This window comes from Sinocyclocheilus grahami, unplaced genomic scaffold, assembly GCF_001515645.1.
Source record: "Sinocyclocheilus grahami isolate Dianchi unplaced genomic scaffold, SAMN03320097.WGS_v1.1 scaffold43.1, whole genome shotgun sequence".
NCBI lineage: Eukaryota > Metazoa > Chordata > Actinopteri > Cypriniformes > Cyprinidae > Sinocyclocheilus > Sinocyclocheilus grahami.
Genome location: NW_015505222.1, coordinates 1,733,412 through 1,756,390, shown reverse-complemented (window position 1 = coordinate 1,756,390; position 22,979 = coordinate 1,733,412). Strand labels below are relative to the sequence as shown.

The 22,979-nt window shown below is 35.5% G+C and overlaps 1 protein-coding gene across 1 annotated transcript in view; it reads right to left on the bottom strand.

Moving 5' to 3' along the window:
• The window catches only part of sema5bb (sema domain, seven thrombospondin repeats (type 1 and type 1-like), transmembrane domain (TM) and short cytoplasmic domain, (semaphorin) 5Bb), a 68,956-nt gene that overhangs the window by 34,939 nt on the left and 11,038 nt on the right, over positions 1-22,979 (bottom strand). The window contains exon 2 of the mRNA XM_016268117.1: positions 11,317-11,390. The gene's annotated coding sequence lies outside the window, so the exon portion shown is untranslated. The remainder of the gene's footprint in view (positions 1-11,316; positions 11,391-22,979) is intronic.

The following is a 22,979-nucleotide window of genomic DNA, read 5'->3' as shown; positions in this document are numbered from 1 at the left end:
ACATTTTTGTGAATTTTTTTAAAGGCATGTGACAATGTGATGCGTGCGACAAACATCTTCCCAAATTCGTAATTTATAAATCTGCATGCTGTTGTCAAGAAAAAGAAGCACTGACTGAGATCTTCCTGCGGGTTTCTGCCAAAATAAACGCTGAGAAAAAGCAACAACTCCATCAACATTCATAAATGTTAGTTTTGTAATTTTACTGTTGTTCTGTAAAATAAAATAAAAAAGTAAGACGATAATAATGATAATAATAATTACCCTACAACAGCTCTATTAATACATTTATTATAACATTCACACAGCGTTCAAACTGGGATCTGTAATATATTCTAATGTTTTAAAAGAATTCTCTTCAGCTCAGCAAGGCTGCCTTTATTTGTACAGTAAAAAATACATGCCTGATTCAAGTCTCAAAAATATTATTTTACTAACTTATTAATTTTAAGTTAAATTGTGCTTTGTTGGTATAATGTCTGCTAGAATGTTAAAAAAATGTTCAGTGTTAAGTAAATATTTTTCAATTGTAATTGATGTTTTATTAGAAAAGCAGGACAAAAAAGTAAAAGGCACATTTTGGCTATTTAATATATACAATGGTGAAAAGAATGGCAAAATAGGCCTACATGGGGGGAAAAATGCGGAAAACCGTGTTCGGTATTCGGCCTTCGGCCCAGTGTTTCATTTTGGTCGGCTTTGGCCAAGAATTTTCATTTCGGTGCATCCCTATAACTAGGCACACCTTTTTCACATTTTTGTACTGATTCAAATGGAAATACTCATATACTTTAATAAGTCAAGTCAGTCCACTCAGGTCAACTTAGAAACACCCCCAAACAGCTATTTTTCATTTAGAAAAACATTTAAAAAATGTAAAAAGGAAAGCCTAACAACTCCAAAACAATGTCAAGATCATAAATAACAGCTGATGCCCCTATCAAAATAACTATTGGCCTTTTGGCATTTCTCCATATTGTCGCCATATTGAATGTTACATTTTTCACATTCATTTTTCAACAAGTGATCCTTGCGTGTGTGCAAATAATTTTCAGGAATTGAAATTAAGTTGAATTTAAAATACATTTTAAATGAAGTTGCCTTGGAAACTACCTGAAATAAGTTTAAGTACTATGATTACTAAAACTGAAATAAAAAGAAAAGTATAAAAATTATAAAAGCACATAAAAAAAATCACCTAACCCCAAACTAAAATTAAAATGAAAACTGAACATGTAAAAATAAAAGCTTATTCAAAATATTATAAAAAATTATCATCGCAAATAAATTATATTAAAATAACACTGAGCTGAAAGCTTCATTTCATTTTTTTCATTTAAAAATTCAAACAGCTTTTATTCAAAATTATTATTTTATAAAAAAAAAAAAAATGATACTCTGTCCAAACAACATATTAATACCTAAACATTCAAAATAATTTTTTTCAGCTGAAAGTTTCATTTTAGCAGAAACAAAAATGTTTACATTTGATTTTACATGGTATTTAATAAACTGATGTGTGAGCTGACTTTTTCAGAGTTAAAACACTTTTTCATATACCAGTTGAATATGCAGAAAACAGCTATAACTATAAGTTGATTTAACCCCAAAACAATATAAACAATATAAACTTCCCATCCTAAATGGCAACACTGGCTCATTGTGGGCGGGGCTATCTGTGTCTCACCAATAGCAGACCCTTTTGAAAACTGTACTTATTTTTACGGTTCCACTTAATGACACTACTATCGGAGCTGAAATTGCACACTTCAGTTTCACACAACATTTATACAATACTCTCAAAATCCAGTTAATAAGGAAAAACAGTCACAGCAAGGGGAGGGGGTTGTGTAGAATTGTATGAATGGTGTGTATTTGAATTCTTTGGAAATGCATCGAGTTTTCAGTGGAATTCTCTGGCAGCGGGCGCCGCATGCGTACTGTTGCTCTTCTTCTTGGCTCCGGGAGCGTGATGCTGTGCGGCAGACACTTCATCGCCGACCATGTCTAATGCACCTCAATAGCAAAAGACCCTCAATCCCCCAAATCCCCCTTAATACCCTCAGCACTCCCACATTCAGTCTATTCATGCCCACCTTCTCAGACTCATCAGAGGCCATGGAGATGGAGGGATGACGGAGAGAGAGATGGAGAACCATGAAAGCCAATGATGGCAGTGACAAATGCACCGGAGGGGAGGCCAGGGTCAGACAATGAGCAGACTAGGTGGGCCACTGACGGCCCGTCTGGGACGATTCCTTTTGGGTTAATAGAGGAGATATGAAAGAACGGGATGAATAAATAAGGTCAAAGATGGTTGACAGGCACAAATGCGCTCAATAACACACAGATATCCTCGAGGTCAGTACAGGTTAATAATGGGCTGACAGCTCTTCTAACTAGATTAGACTACGAGTGAACAATTCAAACAATGTGTGCTAAAGTTACTCAAGATTTCCAAGGATGTTTATGGGTAATTCACAAGGCAACTTCAAATTTTCAGACTGTGCTGTTTCTACACAATATTGCGACATTGCTCGAGGTCACGCTTGGTTTAGAGGCAGTTTGTTTCTTGCACTTGCAAAGTAGCACAAAATCCACCAAAACAATCAGTGATTTACGAGAGCATGAGATTATCAACTAATGTTATTATATAAGAGAGACTTTTCAAAGTGTAAATATATCCCAGTCATAACATAATGCTTGATTATGAGATTATCAGAATTAAACAGTCTCCCCTTTTGTTGTAACAATATTTAAAAAAAATAATAAATGTGGTTTCACTTCTACTCAGGTTTCTGTCTGTCTGATCTAGTCAGATTTTTTTAAAGAGATTAATAAGGATGTATTAAAATAGGTCAAAAGTGACAGTAAAGACATTTAAAAATCTTCCAAAAGATTTCTATTTCTAATAAATTCTAGTGAACTTTTCATCTACCTTTCACTATTCATCAAAAAAAAAAAAATCCAGATTTCCAAAAAATATGAAACAGCACTACTGTTTTCAACATTAATAATAAAAAATGTTTCATGTTTAGCAAATCAGCATATTAAAATGACTTCTGAAGGATCATGTGACACTGAAGACTGGAGTAATGATGATGAAAATTCAGCTTTGCATCCCAAAAATAAATTACAATTTAATATATATTCAAATAGAAAACAGTTGTTTTAAATTGTAATAATATTTCACAATATTTTTAGATTTTACTGTATATTTGGTGAGCACAAATCAATAAAACATTAAAAATCTTTAAAACATTACAAATCTAAACAAACTTCACATATAGCTTTCTATTACATTATATTCAGCAGTCCAAAAAATGTATTGAACAATTTCAAATCTCTTTCTTTTCATTTACTGAAATTCAGATTCTCTCTCATATAATAAAACTTATCCTCTCCCACTCTTAAGGTCCTTGCATACTGAGTCCGACATTTTCGTATGCATTTTTCAGTTTTTTTTTCATATTCGTCATCCTTTCCTATCAAAATGCTTGCTATGGATGCGAAAACGCAGAAAATCGAACCTGGTCCAAATTTTTTTATGACGGACGAAAGTTTCGGAGGCAGTGTGTAAACGTGATTGACAACGTGAGGTCGTATTTATTTTTCAATGTGCGAAAATTTCTGACAAAAAATTCGGACTCAGTGTGCAGAGACCTTTACAGAGGCTTTCCACCTCAATTTCTCTCCTCTCACTTCAGTTCTCGTGTAGGTTCTGCACCAAAATATCTCTTTAATACCTGATGAGAGACCAAAATGACTGAACCACTTTCTCTCTCACACCAAAGCTCAGTAAAGCAGAAAGTGAAGCCCTGCGCTGTGTCTGTGTAAAGGTTGTGACTCTGAGGGCAGGAGGTGTTTGGCGTCCTGCAGCTCTCTGCAGTAACACGCTGTCGTCTCGTCAGTGCAGTCTAATCCAGACGGAGAGATTTAAAGGCCTTTATGTGGAATTACAAACTGCACTGGCACTTCCTGCCCTGGACGCCCATGGTTCCCTCTAAAGCAGTGTCGCAAGACAGGGTTCAAAGTGCATGCTGTGAGCCCAAAATGATAGCTAAGGTGTTTGTGTGTGCAGAGGCAGACAGTAGTGAAGTATTTTTACTCTGCTGTAAAAGTACTTTTCAAGTGTCAGTACTTTATCAGAGTGTTTTTTCTTTAGAAAACTTTACTTCACATCATTCCAAAGCATAATATTGCACTTTTTACTGCACTACGTTTCATATGAAATATAATTTAATAGTTAATTACATTAGAAATCTATTACTTTCTTTCTTTTACTCAAGTAAAAGTAATTGAAAGATTTACTTGAGTACAAGAAAGTAAATTTTTAATGTTCTTAAGTATGAAAGGTAAAACAAACAACTTTTATTTATGAAATGTAGTGCAGTAAAAAGTAAGACATTATGCTTTGGAATGTAGTGAAGTAAAAGTTTTCCCAAGAAAAATACTTCACTACTGTCCACCTCTGTGTGTGTGTGTGTGTGTGAGTGTGTGTGTGCGTGTTTATGTGGTTTATGAGGACACACATTTGTATAATAACATGGGTATGATATAGGTATTACAACGAGAAGGTGATTTATGAGGACATTTTCAGTGTCCCCGTAATTCAAAAGGCTTATAAATAATTCAGAATGAGTTTTTTTGAAAATCTAAAAATGCAGAAAGTTTCCTGTAAGGGGTAGGTTTAGGGGTAGGGTTGGTGTAGGGCAATAGAATATACGGTTTGTACAGTATAAAAACCATTACGCCTATGGAGAGTCCCCATAAACCATAAAAACAAACCTGTGTGTGTGTATGTGTGTGTGTGTGTGTATGTGTGTGTGTGAAAGAGCCAAATATTTTTAAAGCAAAGTTATGATCGATACAATTTCAAATCTACTGACACCATGTTGTTAATTACCATAGAAAATAATCATGATTTCTCTCAATTTGTGTATAGGAACAAAAACTGAACAAAATTTTTTTTAAATACAGATTGTTTCAAAAGTATAGCAACAAGACTAACTGTTTGTGCAACCAACCAATAGCATGCATAAAAATTTGTCACATTTGCCATTATGTTTGGTGCTAAATTATTTCCTAACTTTAATCTCCTGTCATCACCATATAACAATCAATAAGCTTTTTTACGCAGTTTTACACAAATATGCTGAAAGATCGTACAGTAAAAAGGCAGAAAAGACAAATACAGTAATATTGCAAAATATTATTTCAATTTTCTGTTAAATTATAATAAGATGCCATTTTTTCAGCATCATTACTCCAGTCTTCAGAGTCACATGATCTTCAGAAATCATTCTAATATGCTGATTTGCTGCTCAAGAAACATTTCTGATTATTACCAATGTCGAAAACAGTGCTGCTTCACATTTTGGTGGAAACTGTGATATGTACGTATATAATATATCAAATATTTTTTTTCAGGATACATTGATGAATAGAAAATTCAAAAGAACAGCATTTATTAGAAACACAAATCTTTTGTTACATTATAAACATATTTATCATCACTTTTGTTCAATTTAATGCATGCTAAATAAAAGTATTAATTTCTTTCAAAAAATCACAAACATTTGAACAGCAGAATAACTGTCCACAAAGAACTGTTTAAACGAATCAAACTCTGTAATGTATAATAACTAGATGTTCATCTGCCTAGAAAAGTACTCTTAGGGTGCTTTCACACCTGTAGATCGATTGCTTTGTTCCGAAACAGGGATTACAATTATTACAATGTTGCTTTTTATTCTTGGTGCGGTTCGCTTTCACACGACAAAGTTTCAAAACGGACCAAATTTGTTAATACAAGTCACGCGCGAGTAAACTGTTCTCTCATTGGTCAAAGTTCCATGGTTTATTTTCCGGGATTCCACTTCCGTCAGGATGGAACGATAACAGCTTCGCGGGCTTATTGTTGGTTTTTTTTTTGGGTAGCTGTCGTTATAATAACTTATAATTTTGAGCAGGAGTCCAGGATTGATTGGGAAAATCGGTTTATTTTCCGGGATTCCGCTTCCGTCAGGATGGAACGATAACAGCTTCGCGGGCTTATTGTTGGGTTTTTTTGGGTAGCTGTCGTTATAATAATTTATCATTTTGAGCAGGAGTCCAGGATTGATTGGGAAAACATTTTTAAAATGCACCTACAAAGAAGAGCAATAAGACGGCATTATAAAATGAAAAAGTTAGCTTTTTTATTTTGAATGGCGAAGACGAGCTCACCCACAGACATTCACAGGTTCATTTTGAAGTATTAGCAAAACAACAAAGCTACTGCTTTTCACGGAGCTTACGTAATTACCCATTATACACTGTGATATAGCCTGGTTCGTTGGTCTGTTAGATCGGATTGCTTTCTCACTACAACCGAATCGCTCCAGAGTCCGTTTTCAATCGAGCCGAGACCACCTCGTTCAGGCAATCTCGGAACGATTGTTTTGGCGCGGATCCGGGTGCGATTGCCGTGTTCACATATGCCTAAACAAACCGAGCTAAGGGGGGAAACGAGCCAGGTTCTGAAACAACGGGCCAGATGTGAAAGCACCCTAACTGTTACAAACCGAACTTTATAGCAAACCAACACATACAGTATTTTTAAATGGAATAAGCTCTTTAAAGGAAAAAACAAGTTTTCACATTTCTGTGCCTTGCCTTCCACTGTACATGATGTAAAATAAACACAACATTCGTTTCTACATACTTAGGGACGAAAGAAAGACAAGAGAAGTGATAATGAGCAGCTGGGATTGCAGGTTGCGTTTCAAGATGAACTCAGGAAAGTCCAGACAGCTGGAGCCATCAGTTTATTCCAGATGTTACAGAAGAACCGAGCTGGTCACATTACCTTTCTAGTTATTAAGCTAGTTAAAGTCTATGTGAAATCAAATGCACCCTATTTAATACACATTCCTGCACTGTGAGTGATTCATTGGTACACATTATTTCAAAGAAAAAATATTTATCTTCATTAAATGTAACAACTTCTGCCCCTACTTTGGGTAACTTTAATTTAAAGTCAAAATTGAACTCTCCTTCATATACCCTAAAACACAACACAATGCAATGCATGATTCAGAAAATACAGAAACTTACTTCTTATTAACAGTACATTTGGCCCCTATTTTTGGGACTTTTCTCCAAGAGACTTTCTAACGCACATTTCGAGTCTTATTGTGAATATTAAATCAAATCATCTTTTTTGCTTTCAAACTCTTTCATTAAAAAAAGAATCACTAAAAGCTTAAGCTACCAGACAATATTAAGCAAGAGACAAATAGCTGTTTTTAGGGACTGTTTTAGCAAATATCACAAGGTCTGAGCACAGTTATAGAAAATAATATTGTGGGGAAAAAACTTCTCTGTATCATATATCATCTGAAAAGCCTCAAAACGTGCTTTTTTAAAAGCATTGCAAGACCCTGTTGTAAATCGTAATGTAAATCATCATATTTCATTTGCAGAGTGCATGCAATTGAAGTTAATTAGCCTAACATCGCCCAACAATGAACATTACTTTTACAGCATTTACAAAATTGGTTACTGTTAATTGTTTTTCTAACAATAAATGTTGTATATGTTTACATTAGTCAATGAATCAATATGAAGTGATAAATTTATAAATTATATTTATAAACCATAAAGAATCATAAGGATCATAAATGCTGTAAAAGTAAAATTACTACAAACTACTAAAGTGTGTGTGTGTATAAATATATATATCTCACACCATTAAGAAGTTTTTTTTTTACTTATCACTAATACACTGCTTTCATTTGATTAAAAATACAGGAAAAAAATTAATACTTATTTAGGATTGTTTTCGCAAATTGCATGAGGTGCTCGCACAGTTACAGCCAATAATATTGTGGGAGTAAATGTGTGTATGATTTATCATCTGAAGAGCCTCAAAACGGTCTGTTTTAAAATGACTGTAAGACCATGTTGTTTGTTGCCATGTTGTTCTTCTAATCAATGCATCTACAGCCTCATTCCTGAAATGCAAGCACAATTTTCTGTATGAATCATCTGTAAAACCATCCTTACATAAATAGTCACATTCCATTCAGTGCAACAATTTCCAAAGAATGCTTTACGGATGATTTACAGAGAAATTCGTTCTGTGTGCATTTCATGAGTGAAGTCCGTAGTCTGTGATTGCACACGTCAAACATGACAGAAAACAAGATGTGCACAGGATGAAGACCTTCTGTCTTGTAGATGCACATCATTTGCAGAGTGCATGTAATTTAAGCTAATTCTCGCAGCTAGATTCACTCACAAAAATACCAGATAAACTTCTCAACAAAAAGTTGCCCACAGAGAACAAGTTTTTGCCCATGAGACCCCGGCCACCCTCAATCCCCAACATTTCTCTAAACGCTAAAAGGGGTCACACAACGGAAACCTTTATCCCTTAAAAGAGACCCTGAATGAACTGTATTCCCATTCACGCAGCTGGAGGTCCGTGCACTACCCTAGTTAGGGCACTAAGACGGGCCAGCAGCCTCTGCCGCTGAGAGCCAACGCCAACCTGAGCGTCCTGAGATAGATGTACGGTGAGACTCAGCCAATAAATGAGCAGTTCCACGGATATTTGTTATATCTCTGAAAGTGTTTGCCTTTTCAGATGCGTCCTTGTTTGCTATTTTCCCCCCCTAAACCTTCCACTCCTTCACTGTCTCTGCGTGAAAGCCTTCTCTGTGCGACCGGCCAACTATCTGTCAAAGCAGGGGCTCTTTAGCACGTGAATGAAGTCCGTTGAGCTTTACGGGCGCTCTGAGCGAGCACGTGGTCATCCGCCAAAGCTGAGCACTTTCACTCAGCCCTGACCACGGACCCGACGCCAGGCTGAATCTTAAACAGCACGGCAACAAGACCGGCCTTTTATTGTGTCCATCCTCACGCCATTCACGTTTCACTCATTCTCTCATTCTCCCTTTCTCTGTCCATCTCTCTTTCTCTTTGTGTCACTGACAACGTCAGGATTGTGACAGACGCATCTGTCTTAGCAGAGTATTAATAATTTAATATATTCAAGCAGATATAAAAAAGATATAAAATAATGTTTAAATTAACGTTATATGAGCTTGATACAAAACACACAGCTCACAGCTGTAAATTTGCATATTTGTTTATGAATCGTTGCACATCGACGGCTGGCCCTGAATAATGGACAGCATGCACTTAGACTCAAAGTTGCAGATGCATGAATTTTCATTAGCGTGGTTGTTTAGGTTTTCTGTTAGCAATTAATGCTGTTATGAAATGCATCCAACAGCCACCCTATTTATATTTATAGCATTTCATAGACTTTTCGAAAAACAAAAAATAAGTTTCTTTCAGACTTTCTTTTTCTGTAAAAACTTTCTACATTAATTAATGTTAGTTAATGCAATAGTGGGCTTTATCCAGCAATGAACATTACTTTTACAGCATTTAATGAACAAGGTTCATTTCTACATATACTAGCATTTCACTTTTTAACAATACATTTTATATAGTTTATAGTGCTGTCAAATTATTAATCGCAATTAATCGCATCCAAAATAAAAGTTTTTGTTTACATAATATATGTGTGTGTGTGTTGTGTATATTTATTATGTATATATAAATACAAACACATGCATGTACATATTTAAGAAAAATATGTTGTTTATATATGAAATATATTTATATATATAATATAAAATATAAGAATATAAATATATAAATGTATATACACATGTAAATATTTTCAAAATATATACTGTATGTGTGTGTAATATACATAATAAATATACACAGTACACATACATATATTACGTAAACAAATTGTTTTATTTTGGATGCGATTAATCGCGATTAATCGTTTGACAGCACTAATAGTTTAACATTAAAATAATTAATAAATTAATAAACAATAAAGAATCATTTATAAATGATCATTAACCAAAAATGTATAAATGCTGCAAAATTAATTATATATTTTTTATAAATTTAAATTCATATAAAGAAACTATACCATTCAAAAGTGCTAATTTTTTTAAAAGAAGTTTCTTATGCTCACCAAACCTGCATTTATTTGATTAAAAATACAATAAAAACGGTAATATTGTGAAATATTATTACAATTTAAAATAAATGTTTTCTATTTGAATATATTGTAAAATGTAATTTATTGCTGTGATCAAAGCTGAATTTTCAGCATCATTACTCCAGTCTTCAGTGTCACATGATCCTTCAGAAATCATTCTAATATGCTGATTTGCTGCTCAAGAAACATTTTTGATTATTAATGCTGTGCTGCTTCATATTTTTGTGGAAACTGTGATACATTTTATTTTTCAAGATTTTTTGATAAATGCAAAGTTGAAAATAATAGCATTTATTTGAAATAAAAACCTTTTGTATCATTATAATTGTCTTTACTGTCACTTTTGATCTATGTAATTTAATTCTTAAAAAAAAAAAAACTGACTCCAAACGTTTATATATATTAGGTCTTAGCAATCCACATTCTATAGTATACACACTAGATTAAAATGTTGTTTCTCCATATCTGCAGTGCAAATTACTGTCAAGACAAACAAAATGAACATGAATATGATTCAATTAAAAATAAAATTGAATTAAAATGAGAGTTGGGAGAGAAACAGAATAGGGACACAAAGATAAAACAAAACAAAACGAACTGTCCTGACAACAAAGACTAATTTGATTGTATCGAAATGAAAAAAGAATTACCCCAACAAAAACAACTAATCTAAAATCAGTTATGAGAAATATAAAGAACAAACAGCCAGAAATGACAAGATTAACTCCAATGACAACGAAAACACATTAACTAAACTGAGAGACAGACAGACACAAAAACAATCAAAATGCTGCAACACTATGGACAATATGGCTAAATTCTTGCATAGTAGCTCCGTCTATTCAGACAAACACTTGAAGTGGTCAGTCACACACACATACACACACACACACACACAGAGGCCAGCGCCACAGGCTGAGAGAACAAAGAAAATTGGACACACAATGGGGGAGGTCTGGAGATGACAGCCAAACTGTTTATCAGCATACCTCAACAAAGACACGGAGAGAGGGAGGGGACAGAGAGAGAGAGAGGGAAGACGGGATGGAGCGCGGAGAGAGAGGGCAAAATTGGAAAAGATACGGGATGGACACGAGGGGAGGGAAGACATGTGGGCAAAATTGCTCTCAGGACAAAAAGAAGAAAGGAAAGCACAGTGCAACAAGATGAAAAGACTCACAGGAAGTGGATAGTTTTGTCCACGGATGGACAGATGAGGACAGAAAGAGTGCACTCACCAGGAGGAAGGTGTCAGCAAGGGCTCATTCCAGAGGAGCGCATCCGATAGACTTCAGATCTGTTTAATGCAATCCTAACAGACAGACAGAGAGAGAGAGAGAAATCACTTTAGTCAGCCTCTCGCGGACGGGCTGCGTCCTGAGGAAAGGGGGAGATGAAGGGGCTTCAGTAATGTGTGCAGTGAAGCATTCAGCCCTGTGAAAAACAAACTGTTAACTTTCTCAATGGAGGGAGGCTGCTGGGGGCACGACGGCGGTGTGTGTGTGTGTGTGTGTGTGTGTGTGTGTGTGGCATGTGAGACGAGTTCACGCGGGTAACGAAAGGGTTAAAATTCCTCTAATTGTTCCCAAACTGAGGCTGGTGCACCTCAGATGCACAGCAGCTCCAGTATTTCAACACTGATGCTATGCTTAAAAATGTCTGATGAAAAATAAGAAAACAAGTATCTTCTGTGCTGTAACACTGTTGTATCTTTTCACTTCTCTACGCTTTTTCTTCATAAATCCACTAAAAATCACCAAAAACGTCACACAGGTGTCCTAGCAGAGTAACCACAGATGGCATTCATAGATCCAAAAGTTCACTCACATTTCACAAGTGTAATTTTTGTCTTAATTAACTTTAATCCTAATTAATATTGTAATATATACCATTCAAAAATTCATATGTTAAAATGTAATTTATTCCTGTGATGCAAAGCTGAATTTTCATCAGTCTTCACATGATGCTTCAGAAATCATTCTAATATGCTGATTTGCTGCTCAAGAAACATTTCTGATTATTATCAATGTTCAAAAGAGTTGATTTATATTTTTGTAGAAACTCTGATACGTTTTTTCAGGATTCTTTGATGACTAGAGTTCAAAAGAACAGAATTTATTTGAAGTAGAACCTTTTTGTAAAAAAAACTGTCACTTAGCATTATTTTAATGCATCCCTGCTAAATAAAAATAATTATTTAAACAAAAAAAAATCTTACTGACCTTAAACTTTTGAACAGTAGTCGTGTATATGCATTTCCTTTGAAAAGTAAAACATAAAGCACTGCTGTGGACATTTGAGAGATGATGCAAATGAACTATTAAATCAGTTACTGAAATTGACAGTTTGAATTGATTTTAGAAATAACTGCAGTGCCATTTTTGCTACTGGCAAAAGTTTAAACGAGTGAAATGAGTTTAACAACGCAGTCAAATAACCCGTCAGTCATCACAATATTCACAATCCTGCATTATTTTACATGGCCAGCAAATCACTGTGAATATTTAGTGAATATATACAGGTGCATCTCAATAAATTAGAATGTCGTGGAAAAGTTCAGTAATTTCAGTAATTCAACTCAAATTGTGAAACTCGTGTATTAAATAAATTCAATGCACACAGACTGAAGTAGTTTAAGTCTTTGGTTCTTTTAATTGTTATGATTTTGGCTCACATTTAACAAAAACCCACCAATTCACTATCTCAACAAATTAGAATATGGTGACATGCCAATCAGCTAATCAACTCAAAACACCTGGAAAGGTTTCCTGAGCCTTCAAAATGGTCTCTCAGTTTGGTTCACTAGGCTACACAATCATGGGGAAGACTGCTGATCTGACAGTTGTCCAGAAGACAATCATTGACACCCTTCACAAGGAGGGTAAGCCACAAACATTCATTGCCAAAGAAGCTGGCTGTTCACAGAGTGCTGTATCCAAGCATGTTAACAGAAAGTTGAGTGGAAGAAAAAGATGCACAACCAACCGAGAGAACCGCAGCCTTAGTTGAGATAGTGAATTGGTGGGTTTTTGTTAAATGTGAGCCAAAATCATCACAATTAAAAGAACCAAAGACTTAAATTACTTCAGTCTGTGTGCATTGAATTTATTTAATACACGAGTTTCACAATTTGAGTTGAATTAGTGAAATAAATGAACTTTTCCATGACATTCTAATTTATTGAGATGCACCTGTAATTTTCCAGCCTTAATATGTTATCTCCAATGTCTTTTTTTTTTTAATTTGACTATAAAAACACGTCTGTCAAGTACACAAATACAGTCCAATCAATGAGCTGTACTGTTGTGCAATTTAGTGTTGATTTGGTCAATAAAAAACTAAACACTAAACATGACATAAAACCTCAAAACAATATAACCAATTGAACATCCTTCACATTTCCGTTCATGTCAAATTACAGATGCATCTACCCTGACTAAGCTCCACTGCTTTATCACTTAAAACTTGACAATATGTCTGTGAAACGTTCTTCTTAATAAGTATACCTTTTTCTTTAAAATAAATGTCATTTGAGTTGATATTTTGTTATTTAATGCACTGACTTTCAGGCATTTTTAAGGGTCCAAATACTTTTTAGGGCCACTCGACATGAGACCTTTGCTTACTCATTAGCTGAGAACAGCACTTTGAGAAGCAGTGATCTAGTTTCTGTGGCAACAGCACCCCTCCCCCCAGGACATCCCATAATACAGCTGTAATTTTCCTTTCAATCAATTCAAATTTGACATTTCACAGTGAGAATAGGTGAAAAGAGATCAAGAAACATGTTCAATCCCCTCTGTCATTATTCCGGTTCCCTCCATTCTCCAGGCCCCCGTCGCACACAAAAACACAATACGCAACGGGGCGGTTGATTTCGAGTTCAACTTTTGTACGACTTTCTCTTGAGATCAATCAATTCACTCACTCATTCATCCATTCATTTGCGGCTCCATTCAACTGAGTCACTTAATTCAGCAGACTGAAATTAGTTATTCATTCATTTATTCTCTGAGGTGAATGAGGGAAAGGATGATATTTTATGCAAGAGTTGTGCAAGATTCACAACGTAACAAGGCTTTCTAAGAGTCAAAAGATCTCTCAACTACACCAGGGAAAATGTGGTCTGTTTAGTTGAGCTAAAAGCTTAAAATACATGGTACTATACAACCAAAACAAAGACGGCTTGATAGTGATACATTAATTGTTTAACACTACTTATTGTCCCATCTAGCTTTGTAAACACAGACAATGGGCATGCTGAAATTTTTTTGTTAGCAAGACCAGTTTTTTAACCAGCTTAACCAGCATGAACCTTCTGCTTTACTGACTTAACCAGCAAGTCGACTAGCTTGAACAGAAAGACCATGATTTTTGCTGTTGGACAGCATGGCATTGCTCGTCCACCAGATCAACCAGCCATAACCAGTACTAAACCGGTTCTAAACCAGAATGAACCAGGTCAAGATTAGCACTAACCAGCATAAACCATCCTTTTAAACCAGCAAAATTCACATTGGCTGACCGACTTAACCAGTAAAAGCCTTTACTGATTTAACTGTAATATTCTGACTATGCTGTTTTGCTGTGGGACAGCATGGTTTTGCTTGTCCTCTGGCTTGACCAGCACTAACCATCGATAACTAGCAACAAACCAGTACTACTTAACTCTAAATCACAATGAACCAGCTCAAGACTGGCACTAACCAGCATAAACCAACCACCCAAACTTCTAAGAAAGCAAAATCATATTAACTGACCAGTTTAACCAGAAAGTCAACCAGCTTGACTAGCACTAGCCAGCCACAACTAGCACCAAACCACTACTACTTAACTCTGATCCAGAATTAACCAGTTAGAGATTAGCACCAATCAGCATAAACCAACCACCAAACTTCTAAATAAGCAAAATCACATTAGCTGATCAGCTTAACCAGAAAGAACATTCTGCTTTGCTGATTTAACCAGAATACTCTGACTATGCTGTTTTGCTGTGGAACAGCATGGTTTTGTTTGTCCTCCATCTTGACCAGCACTAGTTCCAGATTAGAACTAACCTGCATAAACCAGCCACCAAGCCCCAAAAGCACATTAGCTGACCAGTTTACCCAGCAAGAACCCTCTCTTTTTACTGATTTAACCAGAAAATCAACCAGCTTTACCAGCACTAACTAGCCATTACTAACACCAAACTAGTATTACTTAACCCTTAACCAGAATGAACCAGCTCATTCTTAGTACTAACCAGCATAAACTAGCCACCAAGCACCAAAATGACCAGCTTAACTAGTAATAACCCTCTGACCAGCACTAACCAGCCATAACAAGCACCAAAATATTTCTACTCAACTCTAGCATAGAATGAACCACCTCCAGATTAGCTTTAACCAGCATAAACCAGTCACCAAAAAGCAAAACCACATGACCTGACCAGCTAAACCAGCGAGAACCTTTTGCTTTACTGATTTAGCCAGAACGTCAACCAGCTTGATGAAGAAGAACATACTGTTTTACTTTGAACAGAATGGCTTTGCTCATCCTCCAGCTTGACCAGCACTAACCAGCCATAACTAGTATCAAACCAGCAAAATCACAACAGCTTACCAACAAGAACCTGTTGCTTTTTTGCTATCAGCAAAGCATCTTAGCCATCCATGATGGTTTAACAGGTTCATGTTTTGCTGGTGAACAACATGGCTAGGCTGGTTAGCACCAGTTAGACAAGCATCAGACCAGTTCTAACCAGCACTAAATTAGCCTGAACTAGTGCCAAAACAATACTAACCAGCATCAACCATTTCCAAACCAAAACTAAGCAGCATAAATCAGCATGGAAATTTATGTTTCATATGAAAAAAATATGAAACAAACAAAAATACATGAATAGAATAGAATAGAATAGAATAGCCTGAGTTTGCATTGGAAACACCAATTTAATCACAAAGGAGAGGAATACTACAAAAACAAAAGAAAGTTGTAAAACAAAAGAGTTAGCCAGGTTCATGTTTTGCTGGTGAACAACATGGCTAGGCTGGTTAGCACCAGTTAGACAAGCATCAGACCAGTTCTAACCAGCACTAAATTAGCCTGAACTAGTGCCAAAACAATACTAACCAGCATCAACCATTTCCAAACCAAAACTAAGCAGCATAAATCAGCATGGAAATTTATGTTTCATATGAAAAAAATATAATATGAAACAAACAAAAATACATGAATAGAATAGAATAGAATAGCCTGAGTTTGCATTGGAAACACCAATTTAATCACAAAGGAGAGGAATACTACAAAAACAAAAGAAAGTAGTAAACCAAAAGAGTTCAGCGTCGAGGTAGTCTGGTGTTAATTAGTCTTGGCTCCGCCCCTCACGGGTGTGTTCCCTCTCGAGGGGTTCACTATGAACATGTCATGTCTGAACAGATGCCAGTACCATAAGTCATGCTGAAGCACTGGATGAAGAAACACAAAACAGATTTAGCCAACATGATCTCACTGTGAAATCCATGACTTATGTTGTAATCATCTCAATTCAGCACACATTTTTAGACACTTCATTCATTCCCACTTGCCATTTCTCTCACTGATTTGACTTAATTCTTCACAATCATTCTTTATAAACACAAGCAGTATGCTGGATATGTGCCATATTCTTCTCTACAGGCACTGAATGTGGGTGTTTATGAAAGAAAGCCGGATTGAAATAGATCGGGAAATGAGGTAAAACTTTTGGAAAGCTAACTCAAACTAAATAAAATAGTAAAATATAAAGTCTCAGTGTTTGAGCACGCAGTATTTTAGGGTCCAAGAGTACAGTGGTCTTTTGGTATGTATTTTGGGTTATTTTAACTCATTTTATGCGCACCTCACAGTGCTGTTGGTTCATTTCTGAGCTCCTGTGGTCAGTCTGATGGCTGCGATCACAAGATCAGCATCAGGAGACCAGTTGATTTAGTCCATCTTCTTTTTGAGGAGCTCATGATGAGCAAGGTGAAAAAAATAGATCTTTCACACAAACTCAAACTTGCATTGTGAGATGAAATGGAGAGCAAATTAAGACTTTAGCTGTTGAAGACTTTTTTGACTTTTGAAGTTTCCTGCAGATGTGTCTCCTGAAAAAAATACCCCAGTAATCTTGCATGCCACAACTAGAAGTGCCAAAGAGATCAATAAAAAGTCAGAGATCTCAACATGTATTAATGCATTACCATTTTGCATCAAGCTATTTAATCTAATCTCATCTTTAATCTAATTAGTATTTTTTTGCCTTATTTACTAGTAAAAAATGTCTGAACATCCATAAATTAAGAGAAATGTACTTTTGCATAAAACAGGTTTTCCCAAACTGGGATTTGCAAATGAGGGAACTGCAGGGGTTTGTGAGCTATAATTTAATAATAAATTAAATCATAAAAATTGAAAATAAGAATTTTAAAATTAAAAACTTTAAAAATCTTTATATTAATGCTTGAAATATTTTATTTGTTTATCTGACCATTAACCAACATCAGATAACTTATTGAAATATTAACTTAAAATCTGAGATACTGAGATCTCAAATAAATAGGCCTATTTAAAAAAAAGTTTGGAAATCACTGGCATAAACTATAGATACATTTCTCACTAAATTTGATAAATCCAACAAAAAAAGTAGTTGCTTAAAAAATTATCCAAGACCAAAGTACAGATTTTGTAGTGCATTCATTTTATAACTCTATAATCACACTGTATGTCAATGATTGCCTCATTTGCATCTATTTTTATTTCCCCCAAAGGAAAAAACATCACAAATAATGATGATACGTAAAGAAAACATAACTGTGAACTCCCTTAAGTCTCCTGAGCTGTGAAAGAGCAACTGCTGAGCAATAAAAATCCTCCTCTGGAGAAGGAGCAAAACAAAAACAGGTGAATGATTTAGAGATTTCCTCAAGCCCCAGGTGGGATTCAGTCAGGTTTGAGCGCTCTGCCAGAGAGGAAAAACTCTCCTGAGACTCAGAGATGTTCATACAGTAACTACACAGCCTACGGTTCCTCAGAGACGGAGAGAAAGAGACAGGAGAGAGGAAAAAGATAAGAGGAAATAACAAGAATTCCCCCATTGGAGAAAAAGTAGTAAGTGATCTCTTCACAAACGTATTAATAAAGCAAATTAAATCCAAACAGAAAGAAAGAGAACCGGGCAGACAGAGGACCATAAAAAAATAACATGATTAACTTAAAAAGCATAATTTAATTTGCATAGTGCATATGTGACCCTGGAGCACAAAACCAGTCATAAGTCGCTGGGGCATATTTCTAGCAATAGCCAACAATACATCGTATGGGTCAAAATTATAGATTTTTCTTTTATGCCAAAAATCATTAGGATATTAAGTAAAGATCACGTTCCATGAAGATATTTTGTAAATTTCCTACTGTAAATATATTAAAACTTAATTTTTGATTAGTAATATGCATTGCTAAGAACTTCATTTGGACAACTTTAAAGACGATTTTCTCAATATTTTGATTTTTTTGCACCCTCAGATTCCAGATTTTCAAATAGTTGTATCTCGACCAAATATTGTCCTATCCTAACAAACCACACATCAATGGAAAGCTTATCTATTCAGCTTTCCGGTGATGTATGAATCTCAATTTTGAAAAATTGACCCTTATGACTGGTTTTGTGGTCCAGGGTCACAAATAGTCTATATTCTCCACTCTGAAGCTGTAGCTCTTCCATCCCATTTGCACTTCCAGACTTTTTCATATTTTCAACATTTTCCAAAAAAAAAAAAAGTAAACATTTGTATTTTTGCAAATAACATATTAAAATTAATTTATTTTTTAATTAACTTTTTTTTTTAAATGAATCATTTTGGAATTTTTTTTCATCAGATTAATCAAAATTGTTATACAAATTTCTCAGTTTGATCTATTTCTATTATTTATCTATTCTCATCTAGTAGTAGAATGCTTGATAAATCACAATAAGCTTTAAGTTTTGTTACTTTTGATATGAAACCTGATACTTTCGATGTGAAATTCTGGCAATTTTATTATGAAATGTACATTTTTATTGACATCAATAAAACAGCTTGCAAACAATATGTCATCTAACATTACATTTACCTTAGAAAAGCCATTTAATGTCCATAAGCTTGCTAGTTAGCTAGATAAATGAACTCTAGAGAGTAACATTTTGCTAAATATACATTACACATTACATTACATATTCATCATATTTTTAAACTGTACTTCAATATTTAATGTATATTTGAATAAACGCATTTTTTGACAGTCACTGTTTAAATGTTTATATTTCAAAATTATTTGAAAATTATATAATAATTGGAGTAGAAACATTATTATGTCATTGAAAGTTATGAAGTTATTTTATTAAAACTGCCTTATGTGCAATTTAAATGTCTGTATACAGATCAGCCTGTAATGAGTGATCCATGGTTTCCAGTTTAGAGAGATTTTTTTTTCCTTGAAGAAAACTGACATGGACTCTTCTTAATATATATACAAATGAATCGATATTGAAATTCATCACATCCAATCATGAAATTTGTGCCAACACCCTGCTTTAATCATTAGTCGTAGCTCTGCACTAATGTTCCTGCATGACTGCAAGCTAAACTAAACTAAGTGACAGAATGAAATGTCAGTGCTGAAACCAGATGGCTTATGGGAGAAAAGAGTACATGGCCCAGCCTGACCTGACGGACACAACAAACACGACAGCAATTACCCGCACGCATAGATCATATCCCACATCTCAGGAGGAAGTCAGCGGCCCCTTCAAGGGTCCGTCCGAGCACAGGAGACTAATAGCTCTGCTGTTCTGACATTTTCTTAACCTTTAAAGCCATCAGCGAGAGAGCCATTCATCTTCCTTTGCAACGCTCCAAAAAAAGGCAAAACAGTGGGACGCCCCAGCAGAAAGAGTTATGTTAAACCAATTTCAGTAGGACTGAGACAAATGTGGACTGGGAAGGTGAACGAGCGGTGAAGAGAAAGCTCAAGTGCCTCAATCAAGAGCACTGTGATGACTGGAGATCTCAGAAACTCTACAGTGCATGGGTCACACGACCTGGGATCGAACTTACGGCTATCTGGACGTCATGAATGCAGCGCGTATGAAAACAGATGCAGAGTTTTCCTGCCCTTGTTTGTGAAATCACACACTAAACTTACTGTTCCTAAGCACATAGGAAACTTTATGTCACATTTGGAAGGGGAGAAAAAATGGCCTTGTCCAGAACTTTTGACAGGTGCCTGCCTGGAAGTATGATTCACGTCTTATTTTAAAAAAAAACAGTTCACCCAAAGTGAAAATTCTGTCATCGTCTACTCGCCCTATGTCATTCAAAGTCCGCATGACTTTCACTGAATGCTAAAGGGGATGCTCTTAAGAACATCCATGCATCAAAAGCACACTGTGATCTGTCAAGCTCCACAAAGGACACCATAGAAGTATCACAAATGTTGTCCATATGACTTGAGCCCTATATTTAGCGTCTTCTGAAATCGATTTATATATAAAACAGACTGAACTGTATACATTTTACGTGGACAAGATATGCAAGATTTGACGTCAAACGGCAATGGTTCTCACATGACAGGAAAATAATAGCTTGGACATTCCACAAAACATCTACTTCTGTCAGGGTTATTATAGATAACTAAAACTAAAATGTAAAATAAAATAAACATTAACTGAAATTTCTCATTTTAATTTAGCTTGGCTTGTTGTACTAAAATTACGGAGCTCCGCACATGGCATGCAGGAAAAAAAAATAGTAGGCTAAATCGTGCGCACGATTTACTATTTCGTTCCCTCGATTTATAAATTGTGTGCACGATTTACTAATTCGTACCCTCAATTTGCTAAGTCGTGCACACAATTTATAAATTGAGAGAACTTCAACGAATTAGTAAATTGTGCGCACAATTTAACAAATCGAGGGAACGAAATAGTAATAGTGTGCACGTTTTACTATTTCGTTCCCTCGATTTATAAATCGTGCGCACGATTTATAAATCGAGGGAACGAAATAGTAATAGTGTGCACGTTTTACTATTTCGTTCCCTCGATTTATAAATCGTGCGCACAATTTACTAATTCGTACCCTCAATTTGCTAAGTCGCGCACACAATTAATAAATTGAGAGAACTTCAACTAAGTGACAGAATGAAATGTCAGTGCTGAAACCAGATGGCTTATGGGAGAAAAGAGTACATGGCCCAGCCTGACCTGACGGACACAACAAACACGACAGCAATTACCCGCACGCATAGATCATATCCCACATCTCAGGAGGAAGTCAGCGGCCCCTTCAAGGGTCCGTCCGAGCACAGGAGACTAATAGCTCTGCTGTTCTGACATTTTCTTAACCTTTAAAGCCATCAGCGAGAGAGCCATTCATCTTCCTTTGCAACGCTCCAAAAAAAGGCAAAACAGTGGGACGCCCCAGCAGAAAGAGTTATGTTAAACCAATTTCAGTAGGACTGAGACAAATGTGGACTGGGAAGGTGAACGAGCAGTGAAGAGAAAGCTCAAGTGCCTCAATCAAGAGCACTGTGATGACTGGAGATCTCAGAAACTCTACAGTGCATGGGTCACACGACCTGGGATCGAACTTACGGCTATCTGGACGTCATGAATGCAGCGCGTATGAAAACAGATGCAGAGTTTTCCTGCCCTTGTTTGTGAAATCACACACTAAACTTACTGTTCCTAAGCACATAGGAAACTTTATGTCACATTTGGAAGGGGAGAAAAAATGGCCTTGTCCAGAACTTTTGACAGGTGCCTGCCTGGAAGTATGATTCACGTCTTATTTTAAAAAAAAACAGTTCACCCAAAGTGAAAATTCTGTCATCGTCTACTCGCCCTATGTCATTCAAAGTCCGCATGACTTTCACTGAATGCTAAAGGGGATGCTCTTAAGAACATCCATGCATCAAAAGCACACTGTGATCTGTCAAGCTCCACAAAGGACACCATAGAAGTATCACAAATGTTGTCCATATGACTTGAGCCCTATATTTAGCGTCTTCTGAAATCGATTTATATATAAAACAGACTGAACTGTATACATTTTACGTGGACAAGATATGCAAGATTTGACGTCAAACGGCAATGGTTCTCACATGACAGGAAAATAATAGCTTGGACATTCCACAAAACATCTACTTCTGTCAGGGTTATTATAGATAACTAAAACTAAAATGTAAAATAAAATAAACATTAACTGAAATTTCTCATTTTAATTTAGCTTGGCTTGTTGTACTAAAATTACGGAGCTCCGCACATGGCATGCAGGAAAAAAAAATAGTAGGCTAAATCGTGCGCACGATTTACTATTTCGTTCCCTCGATTTATAAATTGTGTGCACGATTTACTAATTCGTACCCTCAATTTGCTAAGTCGTGCACACAATTTATAAATTGAGAGAACTTCAACGAATTAGTAAATTGTGCGCACAATTTAACAAATCGAGGGAACGAAATAGTAATAGTGTGCACGTTTTACTATTTCGTTCCCTCGATTTATAAATCGTGCGCACGATTTACTAATTCATACCCTCAATTTGCTAAGTCGCGCACACAATTAATAAATTGAGAGAACTTCAACGAATTAGTAAATTGTGCGCACAATTTATAAATCGAGGGAACGAAATAGTAATCGTGTGCACATTTAGTACATCAAGGAAACAAATTAATAAATCGTGCGCACAATTTTTTAATTTTTTCTTGCATGTCATGTGTGGGGCTCTGTATAAAACTAATTGAAACTAAAAATTAAATAAACATTTATAAAATATATAATAAATATTATATATATATATATATATATATATATATATATACAGTGGTGTGAAAAAGTGTTGGCCCCCTCCCTGTTTTG